This window comes from Myodes glareolus, chromosome 4 (assembly GCF_982192425.1).
Source record: "Myodes glareolus chromosome 4, mMyoGla1.1, whole genome shotgun sequence".
Lineage (NCBI taxonomy): Eukaryota > Metazoa > Chordata > Mammalia > Rodentia > Cricetidae > Myodes > Myodes glareolus.
This window is the reverse complement of record NC_142029.1, coordinates 63,175,091-63,189,148: the sequence shown is the minus strand read 5'-3', so window position 1 is coordinate 63,189,148 and position 14,058 is coordinate 63,175,091. Positions and strand designations below refer to the sequence as shown.

The 14,058-nt window shown below is 44.8% G+C and overlaps 1 non-coding gene across 1 annotated transcript; it reads right to left on the bottom strand.

Annotated features, from left to right (window-relative positions):
• Trnac-gca (transfer RNA cysteine (anticodon GCA)) lies at window positions 1–72 on the bottom strand. The gene has a single exon. It is a non-coding gene; the product is annotated as a tRNA-Cys (tRNA).
• Between the last annotated feature and the right edge of the window lie 13,986 nt (window positions 73–14,058).

Sequence of the window (14,058 nt, the reverse complement as noted above, 5' to 3'; positions counted from 1 at the left end):
AGGGGGCACCTGGATTTGAACCAGGGACCTCTTGATCTGCAGTCAAATGCTCTACCACTGAGCTATACCCCCACAGCAAACACTGGCCTCCTGCAAATATTTGTGCTGCTCTTATGACCTACATCACACCCCCTAAAATGTTTCTCATGCCTGAGATTCCTCCAGGACTTGACTCATCCCTGATTAACTTCTCACCACGCCGCCTCCTGCTGTTCTCAGAGCTGAAGCCTTTATTTTCTTCCTGCCCCCTAGAGCTCAGGCCCAGCTCCTGAGTTAATTATCATCAGGTGTGCACACAGCTCCAGGTAAGTCAAAGAGTGTTCTAAGCAGATGTTGCCGCCACATAATTGGGCGGGGCTGGGAAAGGATCTGGACTCGAATCTGTCTACATATGTCTTCAGAAGTTCACGTCTGACTCTGAAGCTACAGGCAGATGTTGCTGTGTGCACACACTGTGCATGTTTTCACCAGATTTCCATGTAGGGACATCAGTTTTGTGTCATAGTTAAAGCAAAGCAAAGAAAGATGAATAGTTTGAAGTTCACAGTTCACCCCCAGGTTCCTATTCCCTTGGTTCTAATCTCAGAACTCTCAATCCTGTGCATGGCTAAGACTGAGCCGAAAAGTCAGAGAAGCGCTCATCACTGTAACAGGCCTTGACAAGGCCCGTCAGGCACGGTAGGGCCAGTGAGTGACCGGCAAGAAGCTGGGGCTGGGGCTCAATAGCTTTCTGAAGGCCCCAAATTACCCACTTCCACCCTTTCCATTCTGATGCCCAAAGAGAACCTTAAATTTCAAAACCGTTTGTGCCCCAAATTAAGCTTCTTGTCTCCCTGCCCTACATCTCCATGTATTTTGCTCTGTTGGAACAATAGTTCAAATGTGCTGGCCATTTGCAGTGTGCCTCACCATGGACTGAGTGCTTACCGACAAAAATTCCATAAAATAAACATTAGTGACAGTGTGCTCGTTTGGCATGTGGAAAATAAAGGCCCAGCATAGATGAAGTATCTAGTCAAAGCTCCCAGAATTAGCAGGTTGTCAGGCCAGGATTCTGGTGTAGGCTCAGGACTGAGTGCTGGGCCTGCGAATCTAACCATGTGACAACCTTCCCCATTTCTGTCTTGCTTGGTGACACCACTGTCATCTAGGCCAAATATTTCAGGCAATTCTGGGTCGTGCCTATCTCCAACTAATCACCAAGTGCTGATGATTTTACATTTGAGGTTGCCCAAGTCGATCGCCACCCTTTCCCTGTCCGAGCCTCCAATCGCCACCTCCCCCGACACTGTGCCCAGGGCCTGTCAGAAAACAAAGTCTATTTACACACCCTTTGCGAATGCATTTTCAATAAACTCTAAGTCTCCTAGACCGCACACAAAGCTATTCACCCTTGACCGCTTCTTGTCTCTTCTTCTCACTCCCCACATTACACTCTAAGCAGCAACCTGGCTCCAGCCTCTTCAAGTGCATTGCTGCTGCTTTTGCTGAGAAGTGCCTATACCACCCTTCTCCAGCCATCCCCACCTCCATCCACCCTCCACCTGTGGGACACTATTCTCTGAGATCGACTGGCCATAAGCTCCTCTCTCTCTGAAGCTTCCCCTAACCTCCCCTCCTTTAGATGAAAGTAATCGCTGCCCCTTCACTCTGCTAAACCTGGCACACCTGGCACAGCTCATGTCTGCCTTCTGATTGGGAGTAGAGGGAGCTGAGTCTCTGCCGTCTCTGGGTTCATGCTTTGTACAGCTTCCACGCAGAGTAGATGCTTAGAATGTCATCAGAATGCTACCAAACTTAAGGTCGGTCACAGCCTCTGATCCAACAAGCCGAGCTTAGTCACCCTCCCACAATAAGCCAATAAAAGAGCCAAATTCATAATGAAAAGCAGAAAGGGGAGATTTAGTCAATGTGGACCACATTGGGAGAGGGATATACACACACACACACACACACACATACATACACATATACATATATTATAAGGAGAGAGAGAGACCTTTCTCATTTGATACTGGGTTGAAACCTCCTGCATGCTGCATGCATGCTTTGTCACTAAGCTGCATCCCCAGGATTGTCTTTCTTGGCTTCTCCCCAGGCACAGTCACTAAATTTCTTGGACGTCCTTGTAGTAGGAATGTTGTAGGAACTAGGGAACCTTGGAAACGTAACACAGAAGGATTTTATCACAAAGTTGTTTGGTGGCTTAGTTTTAAGGTAGGCATCACTTAGCCAAGACTGGCTTCAAACTCATTACAATACCAAAGATGGCCTAGCTCTTCCCCTCACTGCTTCCCAAGTGCTGAGATGGCAGGTATGTGTCACCGAGTCTGACAGAGTTTTACTTCAGAATGGTGACGTGAGCGGAATAGTGAGGTCATGGAAGGTGTGTCTTGAGTTCAAATCCCAACTTCCCCTTGCAGCTTTGGACTTTCACAAGTTACTAACCATCCCTGAATATCCGTCTCCATGAATGAAGTTCAGACAGCACATATCTTGTAAAATTACTACAAGAAAAGCAGGAGACAGTGATGTTAGGAGAGCCTAGACTGATACTCACAATATCCAAATGACTCAAGGGAAACTGTTAACTCTTCAGTCATCTGTGAACCACAGAGAATAATAAAAGTCAAAATCAATCTGTATTCTAAATCAAAATCAGAAACAGACAGGGGGCACCTGGATTTGAACCAGGGACCTCGTGATCTGCAGTCAAATGCTCTACCCCTGAGCTATACCCCCAGCAAGGTAAGTTTGTTTTTATAGTGTATCTGTCTCTTAGCATTCTGATTCTTAAAAGCCTCCAATGACTTAGGAGAGCTATAATTAGGTGTGTTGCCTAGAAGGAGTCTGGGCATTAGAAGTGGTAGAGGAGATTTATAATGAAACAAGACAGGGATCTGAAGAGCTTAGTTCACAGGGCCCAGAAAAATTTCCTTTAGGCTGGCCAGTATTCAAAGCTCCATTCCTGCTGATTGTATTTCATATAAAGCAAGTCTGACTTGCTAGGAAAAAACACCAGTGTCGCCACAGCTGAGAACATGGATAAAATATGAGTGATTGGATTCCCGTCATGGCTGCTCAGCTCCTACTTACACGGGTCCTCATTGTTCTCCACGCTGTCACAGAACACAGCTCCACACTGGCGCTTGGAAGATAACTTTAGCTCTAAATCAACTCATGGTGGGGGGCGGGTACAATAAATCTCAACAACAATGGGTGAGAGACAGCTGTCCTGAGCCATGGCTGTAAGATGATTTCCATCGGCTGAAAATGATGGCCAGTGGCACTCTTATGTAACATGACTACTAGGTTACATATAACACACGTAATACATGTAACATGAATACTAGGTTACATATAACACAACGTGCCCGAAACCTGCAGTACTGCCCACCCTGGAAGGTCACTTGATTCAAGAAACAGGAATGGACACTCGAGGCTCACAATCGACTAACTAAATTATCGACCCCAGTCCCACTGACAAAGCTTCTTTTTAACTACCAAGTGTGCCCCCAATTCCAGCAGTCGGTGTTTCTTTATCGACATCTTCTCTTCCCAAGTAACATGCACAGAGGCATCCTATGGAAATCCATGTGTGTGCATCTATGAGCGAGTTCCTCCTGACAATTGCTCAGGCCCTATGCATTATTTAGGTCTTTCCTAAGAATCTTAATTTTGGGAGTAAACAATCCGTATGAAGGCTGTGGTGGGAAGAGACTCCATTCCATTTTTGGACACCCTGCCTCACACTAGAAATGAGAACATTAGTTACTTTGGATCGTTGACAAAATACTTGACACACACAACTTACGAGAAGAAAGATTCATTTTAGCTGATGATCGTAGAGATGTTTGGTCTGTAACGGAAGGCAAGGCACTGCAAGGTGAAAGTCTGTGGCAGTGGGCTATGTGCTGGAAAATGTTCACATGATGGTGGGAGAAATTTTTGTTCTATGAAAGGTGACTCGCCAGCCAACCACAATATTCCATATCCCCTCACCTTGTAAGACTTTCATGCAAACCTTTTAATCCCCCCAACTCCAATAGACTTCTGTGTACACAAAGGTCCCACTGCATTCTTAGAACCTGACAGCCTGCAACAGCAGCCCCTTCTTCTTTGCCTTCATTTCCTTTTTACCCACTCTTTCTAAACCAGTCAACTGGGAGAGAAGGTGAACAGTCAGACCCCATGCAATCAGGGAAAAGATACATTCACTCCAGCTATTAACATAACAACCAAGTGAATGCTTGATAGCTGGGCCTTCCTTGGCTCTGGTGTGCCCTTTCTGCTGAAAGAAATTGCCACTTTCACTCTTATGTGTTCCCTCGGGCAACACCAAGATGATTTAGTATTGGTTTGTTTCTAACCGTGGCAACTAGAAAACAAGGAATGCCTTTGGACACCGGGCCAGGCCCCACCAGCGAGGGGTAAGTGTTCCAAGCCTGACACTGTGAAGAGCTAAGACTCAGAGCGCATGCTTTATTTACTCCTTGTTCTTTCCTCTCTTTGGGCATCAGTTGGAGCTGAGATTTTAACAGTAGCAGAGGATCTGTGTGCTTCGCTTCATACTGAAGGACCCCAGTGCCTGGAGGGATTTAGAGATCATTCCAATCACTTTGTTTGCAGACTAAGTACAGAGTGAGAAACAATGAATAGCCTTGTTTCAGGTCACTAGTGTATGGGGTAGGACTCGAAGTAGGGGCTACTCTACTCAAGGTGCCTCAAAGGCAGTACCCTTTGGAAACTCTCCATGGCCTGGGACCATGTTGGAACTCAAAAAAAAACAAAAAACAAAAACAGTTTGTTGGATAACTAATGAATTGTAGTCACCAATCATGCTCATTTTCGAGGGGACTTCCCACACTATAAGACTAAACGCTTGTGTCTCCGGAAATCCTTCAGGGACCTGGATCCATTATCATTCTAAATACCACCTCCTGGCCCCCATCATCTTCAGTATTTCCCAAACCTAATCACTCACTTTTTCCTGGATTAACTTTTACTATTTCCACAGCACGTCTCCTGTGCTAAGGCTGCTGGTTGAGGTTTCAGAGCTGGAGGCGTCAAGCAGAGTCCTCGCCTAACCCACTTTCCAGGTTCTAGTCAGCACCCAAGAATCCTGTGATAAGATAAGGCAAGTTTATTTACAGGCTAAAAGTACACACCCATGGCCGGGAATTTCTGCTTCTCAAGAAAGAGCCTCACCCCTCACCACCCTCGGACAGACTCTTCAGTACAAGCTCCAGTGGGTGAGAGATGTACGTTCCTGAGGTAGAACAGGGTGGAGGGAAGGTGGAAAATTCCAGGAATCAGCCAGGATTTTCCCCAGAAATGTTTCTGCCATTGCACAGGATTTTCTGGACATGTTATGGTGTCAGTTGATAAAGGGAGAAGGCCATTTGCAAGACTAATGATACAGAGACTTCCACACGTTGAAGCAAATGGTAGCGGAATTAGCAGACATCTTGGTTGGTCATGTTGACCCCAACTGGTTTTAGATAATCTTTTTCTGGTTTACTAGTTTTATTCTGTTATTGTTTGTTTGTTTGTTTGTTTGTTTTTGAAACAGAATTTCTCTGTGTAGCTTTGGACATCCTGGAACTCACTCTGGAGACCAGGCTAACCTTGAATCCATGGAGATCCACCTGCCTCCTGCCTCTGTCTCTTGAGTGCTGGGATTAAAGGTGTGCATTACCACTGCCTGGCTTTGATTTTTGTTTTGTTTTGTTTTTTGTTCTTTTTTTTATCATTTGTGTGGTCTTAAGATGCCCTATTGTCAGACAGCTCTGAAGTTGCATCAGCCGCTAGTTGCCATGCAGTTGGCTTTTCTTGAGCCTATGTACCCTTCCTCAATAGTATATGCTTAATATTTGTTTGAAATCAACCCACAGTTTTTACTGAGCCTCATACTAAGCAAAAACATCCTTGAAATCATGCCAATTGTATTTTGTTCTATTGCACATTAAAATAAATACATAACTATTGGAATACATTAAAAATTATGTTAAACACATGCTGTATTTACAGCTTGTGACGAACGTTTCTTAACACTTTAAAATGCTAGTTCACTTGATCTTCAAAATAAGCAATGTAGGAGGAACTATTTTCACCTTTATTTTTACAAGTTATGGAATCAAAGCATAGTGAAGTTAAATAACTTCCCCAAGGCCGTATAGCTAGTAGCCACGGTGAGATCACTCAACTTAGACCATCACTTTGTTTCAACTTGAGTGGGCCATGGGAAGTCAAGGAATTTTGTCAACTTTATTCTGGGTATTTGTACAAGGTGGTGGTGGCGGTTGTGGTGGTGAAGGAGATGATGGGGCGGGGCAGGGCGGTTCTTCCATGAGACCAGCATTGCCATCAGTAACCTGAGTAAAGCAAACTATTCTCCTTCATGTGGTGAGCTTGATGGAATCAATTTAAGAATCAATTAGAACAAAACTGCTGAGGAAGAAGAAAGTTAGAGCAGATCTCACTGCTTTGGGCTCCGTCTCCATCTTTTCTGACCTACAGACTCTACTGAACTCTCAGCTCTGCTTGGGTGTCAGTCTGCAGACCTTAAGCATTCAGTGTGCCATCAGCTCTTGTGGGTGTCCGATTTAGGGACTGTGGATACTGAGACTTTCAGTATCTACAACTCTTAGAACCAACTCCGTCTTCTCCTTTCCTCTCTCCTCTCTCTCTCTCTCTCCCTCCGCCCCCCCAGAGAACTCCTGTTAATGCTACTGCTTCCATATTGCCAAGCTGTTTTAGTTGTTTGTTTTGGTTTGGGTTTTGTTTTTTTGTTTTGTTGTTGTTGTTGTTTGGTTGGTTAGGTGGTGTTTTCGTTTGGTTGTTATTTTTTGGTTTCTGGTTTGGTTTGGTTTTGTTTTTTTTGAGACAGGGTTTCTCTGTGTAACTTTAGAGCCTGTCTTGACCTTAACCCTAACCCTAACACTTGCACTGTGGACTAGGCTGGGCTCGAACTCAGAGAAATCCACCTGCTTCTGCCTCCCAAGTGCTGGGATTAAAGGCCTGCACCACTACTTTGCTTTGTTTTGTAATACATACTCCATGAACCCCAGAAGAATACTTGCTACAGACAGGCACTCAATTGATATGTTCTGCATTCTCTGCAGACCTAACTCTGCCATGGTGACCTCAAACATGCAAATACGATCTCAGTGTCAAAATGTAGGCCAAAGTCAATGATAATATGTCTTAATTAGAAGGAATACAGGCCAATCTGTCCTTAGTTCCAAATCCTAGCACTCGAGAATTAGAATACAAGGGAGGCACAGTACAAAAACATTTTTTCATGAATGTTGGGGAAATTGTGGTCCTTATTCAAAATATGCTAAACCATGGCATTTTGGGAACAGAATCTTGATGTTATTAGTTCCCAAAGAACTATTTCATAGTGAAGACTAGAATTTAAGTTTTCTTGACTTCTGCAATGGATGCAATGAAAAAAAAATTCTACAGAATGGAAGAAAATATTCTCAAATATCCTATATTTAATAGGAAGTGATATAATCCTGAAATCCACTGATGGTCTCTTTTAATTCATAGCTATTATGTATTAAAATTATTAAATACACATGTAGTAAGAGGCTGCTTGTTTGTTTCCTGACCGCCTGGCAGCTCAGGCCCAAAATAATCACACAGAAACTACATTATTTAAATCACTGTTTGGCCTACTAGCTCTAGTTTCTTATTGGCTAGCTCTTACATATTAATTTAACCCATCTCCATTAATCCGTGTATTGCCACAAGGCCATGGCTTACCAGATAAAGTTCCGGCATCTGTCTCCAGGAGGGCTACATAGCTTCTCCCTGACTCTGCCTCCTTTCTTCAAACATTCAGTTTAGTTTTCTCCGCCTACCTCTATTTTGCCCTATCACAGGCTTAAGACAGTTTCTTTATTAACCAGTGGTATTCACAGCATACAGAAGGGAATCCCACATCATACTCATAGTCATAAATGCCCCCATCAAATACATAAAAAATGTTCGATATCAGGAGTAGGGGGCATATAAGCTTAAAAAAAAAAAGCCACACACACATGAATAAGGATGCAGATGAAAAAGGAGCCCATGCACTGTTGGGAGAAATGTAGAAGAGTGGAGCCATTGGGGAAGAGAGTGTGTTCCCCCAAACCTGCAGATAGATTGATCTAGTAATCTCACTTCTGTTAGAAAAGAAAAAGAAATGAATACCTTGAAGCTCTCTGTACCCTCTGCCCTGGTCATTGTAATTTCGTTCATAAATGCCCAGGACACAGGAACAACTTTTACCATCCATCAACAACAGTAAAGAAAGAGTAATACATGCTTGCACGCACACACAGTGGAAGATTGTTCAGCTATAAAAATAAGGCAGTTCTGTTGGTCGCATCAACATGGATAAAACTCAAGGGCATTACACGAAATGCAAGAAGCCGAAAAGAGAAACAAAGTACTGTACCACCTCACTTGCATGTGGAACACCAGCTCTCAAGTCACCCCAACCTTCAGTCTTTCCTGCGAGGGTCCTAGACAATATGGAGCAGAGAAATTGGTGCACACTACTTATTTAGGCATACTTTATGCAGCCATACCCAGCTGGCACTGCATGTCTGTGCTTCCTGTCACTGTTGTCTCTGTGGGGGCATCCTGCCACCCATTCCTCTAGAAGGATGGCAGATTGTTAAGGAGTTTGGACCCTGGTCTTTTCCTGCCTTACGACCTTCTACCATCATTAAGCACACTGTACCTGCTCTGTACAGGCCCTGCTGTGCTCTGATTTGCCAAGAGAACTGCTCTGCTTTATAAATGAATCCCAAATGTGTGCACACTTCTGGGCTGGTGAGATGTTTCATTGGGTTAAAGCACTTGCTGCCAAGTCTGTGAGTCCCTGGGACTCACATGGTGGAAAAAGAGAACCAGTTCCTTCAGGTTGCCCTCTGGCCTCTGAATTCATGCTATGGTATGTGTGCCTGCCCCCTGCACACACAAATAAATAAAAATAAATTTAGTTTTTAAACCCCCCACAGGGGTAACACATAACCACACAATCATAGTGGCATGGCTAAGATTAGGCGATAAATAAGGAAAAGGAAATCATTGTTTAATACTGGGCCCTTGGCAATACGCTCTGGTGTGCTGAGCCTGAGATTCATCACGTTGACATTTGTCCTGGTACCTCCATCTAGCCAGTGACATTATATCACAAACTTCCTAGACTCAAAGATCAATGGACAGCAAGCTCCAGGCAGGTAGCCAAGCTTCGCTTGAGAGACCTCCAAGGCAAATACCATTGTATCAGACTCCTCTCTATACAAGCCGGGAACTGTACCTTCCCACCAGCTCCGACTTCCTGGTCAGTGCCTACCACTTCTCCTATGCACTGAACCCCGTAGTCCTGGAATGGCAAGGCATCCCCATATCAAGACAGTCTTCCTCTCCCAAGATGTCACTGGCCCACGTGAATCAATGTCAGTGTCATCAATGCCATCCTTCCTGAGAAGTAGTGCATTACACACTACTGCAACACCAACAACCCTAAGAGGAAGGGGCTGGAAGAGAGCCGCAGGGACAGATGAAATGTCCCCCTGACTTCCAGCTGTTAAGGGGCGTGACCGGAACCTCTTCTGGCTGCTCCTCAATCTTCATGTCATATGTTTCTGTTTGTTTGATGGGTTGCTGCTGCGGTGGTTTGAAAGAAAATTACCCCCAAAGGGAGTGGCACTTTAGAAGGTGTGGTCTTGTTGGAGGAAGTGTGTCACTGGAGGGACAGGCTTTGAGGTCTCTTTTTCTCAAGTTCCCCTCGCTGTGACAGTCAGTCGACTGTCTTTTGCACATAAGATGTAGCACTCTCAGCTCCAGTACCATGCCTGCCTGCACGCTGCCATGTTCCCCTTCATGATCAAATGGACTAAAACTCTGAAACTGTAAGCGAGCCCCCCTCTATTAAATGTTTTCTTCATGAGACTTGCCAGTGTTGTGGTGTCTCTTCACAACAATAAAAAAAAAAACTAAGATGCTTGCTCGCTTGATTGCAAGATAGGGTTTCTCTGTGTAGCCCTGGCTGTCCTGAACCTCACTCTGTAGACCAGGCCAACCTCGAACTCAGGGATTCGCCTGACTCTACTTCCCAAGAACTGGAATTAAAGGTACATGCCATCACTACCCAGCAAATGAAATATCACAAAATCCAGTGATATGACATCTGTGGAGGACAATGTGACATCCTGATCAGAAAGAAAACCAGGGATTGGCAGGAGGTGGGTTGTGCATCTGAGACCTAATATTTCAATTCGATATGGCTGGGGCACAAGTATCCAGTGAAACTTGGTTTAAAAAAAGTAAGTTGGGCTGGAAAAATGGCTTGGCCATTAAAGACTAGACTCACAACCAAAAATATGAGTTCAGCTCCCAGCACCAACAGCTGTCTCTCTAGCCAGAAAGAAAGAAAGGAAGAAAGAAAGAAAGAAAGGAAGGAAGGAAGGAAGGAAGGAAGGAAGGAAAGAAAAGAAAAGAAAGAAAAAAATTACCACTGACCAGGCCCTGTGCCTCCAGAAAACCTATATTTCTATTTGCCTAGCTTTCATCAATATTTCTTTACTTTCCAGGAAACTCAGATGAGAACAGAGGCAAGAAGGGTGGGGTCCTGCAGATCACAAAACTTTAAACCCTAGACCTAAATTTTGAAACCCTGCAATGTTTTCAGCTATAAAAAGATGCTCAACTTTCAGAACCTTGCTCTAGTTTTTAGGGTCGGGGGCTCACAGAGATTTAATTTATTGACAAAATTTTCGTTGGTCTCTTCCATACTTCCTGATGCCACTGTCTGTGCCATGTCAAGTCCTGTATTTCATATTCCTATAGACATCTGCTTCCTGCAAATACAGACAGAACTGCCTCCTACTCCTAATTTGCTTCATAAACAAAGGGAGAAAAAAAATAAGAAATAAAAAGTGAACAACCCAGTTCAGTCTTTCCCAACATGTTTTCCTTCTCTATACTGCCCTCTCCTATCACTCCAAAGGCAATGCCATCCCCTAATAGTCAAACATGCAGAAGCCATGGTTCCTATGTAACCATTCAACCCAGAAAATTAAACAGTAAAGGTGCGTTCGAGGATTCTGAATGTTCCATTCATTCCAGCCACAAGGTTATAAAGAGGAGAGTCTTGTGTATGCTGGGCAGGCAGACCCCTGGCTGCTGGCCTCATGGTCACTGAGTCTCCCTTACCTTGGCTACTGCTTTGGCCAGTGTCATCCAATCAAACAGAAGTGTTGGAAAAGAGACAAGCTACATATGCCAGCCTAAACTGTCTAGTAGTTGTGTTCTGTTGCAGCCGAACAAACAGGATAAATTAATTTTAGCAATACTTTCATCCATTATAACCCAAATCACCCCAGCATGTAAATAATGTATAAGGAGTATTAGGGATATATCTTACATTCCTTTCTCTGTACAAAGTCTTTGAAGTAAACTGTGTGTTTACACAGTTTAAACAAGTCTCATTCTGGAGCCTGGCATCATTCTGTGGCTAGTGCCTATGGGTACCTTCTGCTCAAGAGCTACAGTTAAGTCCTAAGTCTCTGGCTAGTGTGATCCTTTCTGAAGGAGAGTGAAGCTCAGAGCTGTGGAGATGGCTCAATAATTAAAGCATCTGTTGAGCAAGCGTGGGGACCAGAGTTCAGATCTGTAAAACCCAATGCCTGATGGGTATAGGGGCACTCCTATAATCCCAGTGCTCACTCCCCTGGAGTGAGCCCGCTAGGTAGACTAGCTATATTTGTGCGCTCCGGGTTAAACAGAGAGACTCTGTCTCGCTCAGTAAGATGGAGAACAACTGGAGAAGTCACTTGTCTCCATGCGCAGAAGTCAATGTCTGCCTCTCGCCTCCATATACTGAAGCACATGTGTAGCCCCCACACATGCGCCCATGTACCCGTGGACACACACACACATATACAGACACATAAGGAAAAAACAATAAACAAATGACTATCTCCTCTCTGAGAGAACTGGATGGGAACCCCTGTTCCTGAGAGTAATCATGTCAGGGAAACTGTCAGACGCCTGTCAGGCCTGGTGGCACACACCTGTAATATCCGCACTCGGGAGACTGAGGCAGGAGGATCAGGAGTTCAAGGGAAGTCTGACTATGCAGTAAGACCCTGTCTCAGAAAAGCAAAACAAGCAAGCAAGCCTTCAAACAAACAGCAAGTAGGAAATGATAAGGGATCAGTTAAATTTGAATTTCAAATAAACGATAATTTTTGAAAATGGGTGAAAGGCTTTAACAGGCCCAAGCATAGTAAAAAACAGTGCTGGCAGATCCTGCCCTCTGCCCTGCCCTCTCCCGCTAAACCATTAGATTATGTTCTTAAAGATAACCACCAAGGTTTATCTCTTTATTTGGCCACTTCCAAGGTCCAGCTATCAAAACACCAAGGTTCGGCAATCAAAATTCACTGTTTGACTACACTGGGCTAACAAGTCCAATCAGGGCTTACCAACTCATCTTAACACAGACTTCCCCTTTTTCTTCTTAAAAACCACTCCTACAGAGACACCTGATCCTGCCTTTGACCACCCAACCCCACTCCACTTGTCCCTTCATTGTGTTGATAAATTGGTGTCTGGGTGTATTCTGTACGAACTCCAAGGCCCCTTCAATGGAACTTACAAGGGCTGTAAAATTACGCATTATTTATAAGAAACTCAAATTTAACTGGGTTTTCTGTACTTTAGTTTGATCAATCCAGTAACTACACCAATTCTACTGGGCAGTCTTCAGCTAAAGGGGAGTTCAGAGGCGTGCAGAGGTACAGGTGAGATTTCACACAGTCAGCAAAATTGGCAAGAAGAGTAATGTCCTGGGCACCTCTTCAAAGAAAGAAACCTGATATGGTGAGGGAGGGAGGGAGCCTGGCAGCAGCTCCAGGCAGAGGTTGTCAGAGCCTGGAGGAAGTCAAAGACTGGCCTGCCGGGAGAGCTTGTGCTGCTGGCGGAGAACCACCATTGTAGACAAAAGAGCAAACTTTTACCCATCCAATCTGTTTTCATATTCCATCCTGAGTTCACCAAGATGCCTGTGCATCCTGGAAGACACTTTTTGAAACGAGGTCTCATTATGTAGCCCAGGCTGGCTTGAAGCATGCGATCCTCCTGCCTCATCCTCCCTAGTACTAGGATTGTAGGAGTATGCCACCACCTCTTACAGTCGTACCTTGGTATTTGTGTGTCTTCTGTAGCTTAACAATGCACTCAACATCCTCTAGCCTAATGGAAATATTTTTACCAGGCCTGATGACACACACCTGTAATTCTAGTGTAATTGGGAGGCAGAGTCGGGATCAAGGGCAGCCTGGGCTACACAGTGAGACTATCTCAGGAAGAAAAAAAAAACTAAAAGCAGCTTGACATGGTGGCACATGCTTTAAGCACTTGGGAGACAGAGACAGGCAGATGGACGTCTGTGAATTCTAGGCCTCTCTATGTGCATAGTGAATTCCAGGCCAGCCAGGGCTGCATACCCTGTCTCAGAGGAGTGGAGCGGGTCAAAAGTTCTGATTTTCATTCTACATTATATGCTGTTACGGTGGGTAAAGGCAGAAAAGAAATTGAATTTGTTCCGTTTTCTGAATATTCCTTCAAGTGGGAAGGGAGATGTGCTTCCACAAATTTCCCAAACTGTATATTTGTGGGCTCTCAGGGGCAGCAGAACTACAGAACTATGAGGGAAGCTTGTGGTGGTGGTGGTGGCGGTGGTGGTGGCGATGGTGGCAGTGATGGTGGTTGGTGGTGGTGGTGGTGGCAGTGGTGGTGGCGATGGTGGCAGTGATGGTGATTGGTGATGGTGGTGGTGGTGGCGGTGGTGGCGATGGTGGCAGTGATGGTGATTGGTGGTAGTGGTGGTGGTGGCGGTGGTGGCGATGGTGGCAGTGATGGTGATTGGTGATGGTGGTGGTGGTTGCTCTGGCAGCACGGCTAAGATTCCAGGAAAGTCCAGAATTTGCATCTCTCACAGTTTCTAAGATGCTGCTGTTGTTTGTGGTCCAGAGGCCACACTTGGAC